This window comes from Mus musculus, chromosome 15 (genome assembly GCF_000001635.26).
Source record: "Mus musculus strain C57BL/6J chromosome 15, GRCm38.p6 C57BL/6J".
NCBI classification, from domain to species: domain Eukaryota; kingdom Metazoa; phylum Chordata; class Mammalia; order Rodentia; family Muridae; genus Mus; species Mus musculus.
Genome location: NC_000081.6, coordinates 75084034 through 75090033, shown reverse-complemented (window position 1 = coordinate 75090033; position 6000 = coordinate 75084034).

Genomic DNA, 6000 nt, shown 5'->3' with positions numbered 1-6000 from the left:
AATGAGAGTCCCAAAGATCATCTTTCTTTTCTTTTTTTTCTTTTTTTTCTTTTTTTTTTTTTTTTTTTTTTTTTTTTCTCATTTTCGATACAGAGTTTCTCTGTATAGCCCTGGCTGTCCTGGAACTCACTCTGTAGACCCGGCTGGCCTCAAACTCAGAAATCCGCCTGCCTCTGCCTCCCAAGTGCTGGGATTAAAGGCGTGCGCCACCACTGCTCAAAGCTCATCTTTCTAAATAAAGCTGGAGGATAAAGAAGAGACTTAGACTTTGGAGGCTGAGCTCTATGTCAAGGTAGAAGAGGCCCAGCCTCAATCCCAAATTCAACTGCAGAGATGAGCTCCCCTAGAGGCCGAATGTAGCATGACAACCAGCGAGTTTATTGTCTAGAGGAGTGAAGACAGGTGCTTTGGGCTGGTTCTATGTGGTTTTCTTTGAAAGGCAATATCTGAAACAAAGAAGCACAAAAACTGAAAATTAAGCAGCTTTTCTCCTTAAAAACCGAAGAATTTGTTATTGAGTGACTGCTTAGCTCTTGAGATGAAACTGAGGATCTATTTGAGTTGATTTTAATTATTTTCTTTAATAATTTTTTTATTGCTTTGGTGTGTGAGGTAAGGATTACTCTATTCTGATGGTACCCAGCTGTCCCAGAAAAGAGGAAATAAGAGTACCAAAGATCATCTTTCTTTTTTTTTTTTCATTTTCGACACAGGGTTTCTGTGTATAGCCCTGTCAGATGTGCAAATACTATTATTGTCGACACAGACAGACATGGTACTACTGTTAAAAATCACCCCAGCATGTATAGGAGCTGGGCTTCTGGACTCTGCTTGCTCCTGTCTTTATGTTTGTATTTCACTGTGGTTTTTTTTGTTTTGTTTTGTTTTCTTTTGTTTCGTTTCTTTTGTTTGAGACAGAATTTCAAGTAACCCACGAACATCTAAGACGTTGAGGATGCTCTTGAACTTCTGATCCTATCTCCCCTGGCTTTGGAGTTCTGAGATTACAGAATTGCACCAGCAAATTCTGACTCTTCCAATTTCATGTGAATTTCAGTAGGAACCACTCCTTGCCTTTTTCATCCCCTCCCTCTCCTCCCTCTCCTCCCTCTCCTCCCTCTCCTCCCTCTCCTCCCTCCCTCCCTCCCTTCTTTCTCTCCTGTCTCTCCACCCTCCACCTGACAATCTGAGTTTGAGCCCTGGAATCCACAAAGTAGAAGTCCTGTAAGTTGCCTTGTGACCTCCACACATGCACTTGTCACATCCATGTGTGCACATAAACATACTTGATTATTAAATAATAATAATTAATTAATTAATTTAAAATCCTTCCCATTTTTAAGCCTAGAACCCTTCCATTTATTTAAGCTGCCTTCATTTCTTTCACTACTTTTAATGTCCTAAGCTTGTGCCACTTTGTTTAAACATATTCCTAGGTGTTTTCTTCTTCTCTAAGTTATTGTAAAAAGAACTGTTGCCTTCACTTCTTCTTGCTCTTCATTGATAGTCTATAGAAAACACCCATGGCTTTGTGTGCTGCCCTCATAGCCTGCATTTTGGCTGACTTTTCCCACTTAGATCTTCCTGCTTATTACAGAACCTTCCTGATGGTTCTGCCTTTCCAGGTAAATCCTTTAATAGAGGATGTGGAAAACAGGGCGTGGAGAACACACCTGTGATCCCAGCACTGAAGGACCTCAAGTTCAAGGCCAGACTGGCTTACAGAGGGTTGGAGGCAAGAGCATGAGAGCCTTGTGGACAGAGGTAGTTCCTCTGCTTGGCCAGCAGGTGGCAGATTCTCCCCCAGTTCACGTGGCTATCTCTCCACAAGTCCATCCCCTAATCTCCTCTACTCAGGAGGTTACTTATTCAAGTACATTAAGATCTGCTCTAATGGCTTCATTTTGTCTTAGTTAATAGCCCTGTGGCAATACAGCAGAGATACTAGGGAGATTGGGGACTAAGAGCATCAACACATGAGGCTGCAAAATGTGAAGGTTAAAAAGCTGCTTTGAATTTTCTTCAGTTGTGTGTTCTTGTTTGTACTGGTTTGTATATGCTTAGCCCAGGGAGTGGCACTATTAGGAGGTGCACCCTTCTTGCAGTAGGTGTGTCACTGTGTACGTGGGGTTTAAGACCATCTTATTAGCTCCCTGCAAGGTAGTCTTCTCCTAGCTGCCTTCAGAATAAGAGGTGGAACTATAAACTTCTCTAACCTCACATCTGTCTGGATGATGCCATGTTCCCACCTTGATGATAATGGACTGAACCCCTGTATTAGTCAGGGTTTTCTAGAATCACAGATCTTATGGGTAGTCTCTATATAGTAAGTGAAGTAGTCAATGACTTACACTCTGTAGGCCAACACTCAACAATAGTCAGCATCAGCTGTGAATGAAAGTCCAAAGATCTAGCAGTTGCTCAGTGCCACAAGGCAAGCAGACAAACAAGAGAACCATCCGTCTTCCAATGTCCTTATATAGGTCTCCAACACATGGTGTGGTCCTGGTTAAAGATGTGGGCCACCATGCCTGGATCTGGGACTTTTTTTTGTCCCAGATGACCTTGAACTCAGAGATCTCCTTGCCTCAGTCCTGGGATTCAAGTCACTATGCCTCAAGATCTCCATGCCAAAATCCAGGTCAGAAACTTATATCTCCTCAAGATCAGGGTCACATGTGAGTCTTCCAATTGTGGATGGTAGTTCATTCCCGATATAGTCAAGTTGACAACCAGGAATAGCCACTACAATCCACCCTTTGTCAAGTTGACACAAATAATATCTCACGTCCACTTGAAACAATAACAAGGTCGTGAATACGCCAAACATGATATAACTAGTCCTCATAGGATTGCAAATGCATTTGTAAATTTACAATGGGGCAATGTCCCTTGGGAGTATCCTTTTAGTATCTCAACTTAAAAACCAACTGATGTCAACAAAACTGGAAGAAAGACAGATGTGTTCTTAACAAAATAAAACAGGACATAGAAGGTAGATATCTGAGTGGCTGTCAGAGTGCTTTTTAAGGCTTACTGTAAAAAATAAAAATTGTTGTATGTCTTTTATCCAAACACAGAAGGGAGGTGGTTCGCCTGCATGTCTGTTGTCTGCATGTCTACTTCCTTGTCCTGTCACTCGGCTGCACATTGACCTCACCAAGATGAAAGGTGACATGTGGATGGCAGCCATCTTGTCTGCTAACTGAACTCCTGCACAACAAGATGGAGGTGGCTGGCCTTCATGTGACCTATTGTTTCAGGTCGCTTTGGTTTCTCCCTTCACCGGGTTCTAGTGGCCCGGTTTGCAAGTGCAGAATGGTGAGGAGGCTCCCTAAAGCAGCCTCGACCATCCACAAACAGCCTCACGTTTTTCTCCTACTTTTTCCTTATGCTTTGAAATAGCAGACTCTGAATTGGTCAGTCTAAATTCTTTTGGTGTAATTAAATTTTAATTAAAATGCATAATAAATGAAAAATATAACCAGTATTCTTGGAACTCCTTTCCTGTAACTCAGACTGAAGACTAAGCTAGCTGCAAAGTTACAGTGATCCACCTCCCTCTGCCACCACAACCACCACCACTGCCTGGCCAAAGCTAGAATCATAAAAAGAAAGGGGGGGGGGGAGAAAAGAAAAGGTGAGAATCTCAGCCGGTCATAGTGAGGTACAACATTCATGCCAGCATTTGAAAAGCAGAGGAAGGCTCTTACAGGATTGAGGCCTACAAAGTGTCTTCAAGACAGTCAGGGATGCTTACACTAAGAAACTATGTATGAAAAGAATAAATTTAATAAAGAAGGAAAGAGAGAGAGAGAAAGAGACAGAGACAGACAGACATGAATTTTAGGAAAAAGAGATATTAATGGATTAATATTACTACTATATATACATATATACATACATACACACACACATTTTTTAAAAGAGAATTAGAGTAGAGCTGGGGCACTTGTGGAACACACCTTTAACCTCAGGCAGATTTCTGCGTTCAAGGTCACCCTGGCTTACAAGTCAGCTAGGGCTAGAGAAACCATATCTCAGAAAAAAACGAAAAAAAAAAAATAGAAAGACAGAAAGACAGAAAGTCAGAAAGACAAAGAAAGAAAGGAAGAAAGAAAGAAAGAAAGAAAGAAAGAAAGAAAGAAAGAAAGAAAGAAAGAAAGAAAGAAAGAAAGAAAGAAAGAAAGAAAGGTATTTTCAAACAAATAAAATTAGTCCGGGCAGTGGTGGCACATGCATTTAATCCCAGCACTTGGGAAACAGAAACAAACAGATTAGGGTTCAAAGGCCAGCCTGGCCTACAGAGTGAGTTCCAGGACAGCCAGTGTTACACAGAGAAACCGCATCTTGAAAAAAAAACAAAAATGAATTAAATAAATACAATTTAAAAATTAAAAAATTAAAAAATACCTGAGAGTGGTGGCTCAAGCCTTTAATCCCAGCCCTAGGGAGGCAGGGATGGGAGGATTTCTGAGTTTGTGGCCAGCCTGGTCTGCAAAGTGAGTTCCAGGACAGCCAGGGATATACAGAGAAACCTTGTCTCAAAATAAATAAATAATAAATAAATAAAAAAAAAACAAAAACAAAATAAAACAGAAGCATTCATATTACTTTATAATCCTCATTTCTATAATCCTCGTTTCTATAATCCTCTACAACTGGTTACGTGGCCTTAGCTGGTATTCATAACTACCTTCCTCCACTACCCATTCTGTATGTCCTCCACCCTCAGCAAGCACCTCAGCAGGTGTTGGATCTTTTCCTGGAGGAGTGACCCATGCCTTCACTCCTGATGGGTCTGTGTCCTTTGTCACCCTGCTTGGATTGGGCTGTTGTGGTTTCCCATTGACTTTAATCACAGGACATGGTTTTACTATGAGAAGCCCTAAGGGATCTGGTGCACTCCAGGCATAATCCTGTTTACCTGCATCATGGAGAGGCAATCCAATTTCCCCATGGCACTCTGGATCTCAGCCCTCTTAACACTGTTATTCCTTTCTCTTTTTTTAAAAAATTTAAGAATGTTGTATTATTCATAGGATTTTTTACTTCACAGTAATGAACACATGCACTGGAGTACCTTCTGGTCAAATTTTAACAAAAAGCAAGATAACTCAGAAATTTTGTACTAAGAAGCATTAGTTTTTTTTTTTTAAATCACAGTCTTTGCCTTTTTACCCACCCACCCCTCTCTTTTGTATAATAAACATTTAATTGAATTTCTTTTTTTTTCCTAGCTCACTATTTTATTTTATTTTATTTTATTTTATTTTATTTTATTGGATATTTTCTTTATTTACATTTCAAATGTTATCCCCTTTCCTGGTTTTCTCTCTTAAAAACACCCTCCCCCTCACAACCCGTTCAGCAACCCACCCACTCTCCCTTCCTGGCCCTGGCATTCCCCCACACTGGGGCATAGAGCCTTCATAGGACAAAGGGTGTCTCCTCCCATTGATGTCCAACTTGGATATCCTCTGCTGACTATGCACCTGGAGATAGGAGTCCCATCATGTGTGTTCTTTGGTTGGTGGTTTAGTCCCTGGGAGCTCTGGGGGTATTGGCTAGTTCATATTATTGTTCCTCCTATGGGGCTGCAAAACCTTTCACCTCCTTGGGTCTTTTCTCTAGCTCCTTCATTGGGGACCTTGTGCTCAGTCAAATGGATGGCTGTGAGCATCCACCTCTGTATTTGTGAAGCACTGGCAGAGTCCCTCAGGAGACAGCTATATCAGGCTCCCGTCAGCAAGCACTTGTTGTCATCCAAAACAGTGTCTGGGCTTGGTGTATATCCAATATATACAAGGAACTCAAGAAGTTAGACTCTAGAGAAACAATTTACTCTATTAAAAATGGGGTACAGAGCTAAACAAAAAAGTCTCAACTGAGGAATACCGAATGGCTGAGAAGCACCTAAAAAAATGTTAAACATCCTTAGTCATCAGGGAAATGCAACTCAAAGCAAACCTGAGAGTACACCTCACACCAGTCAGAATG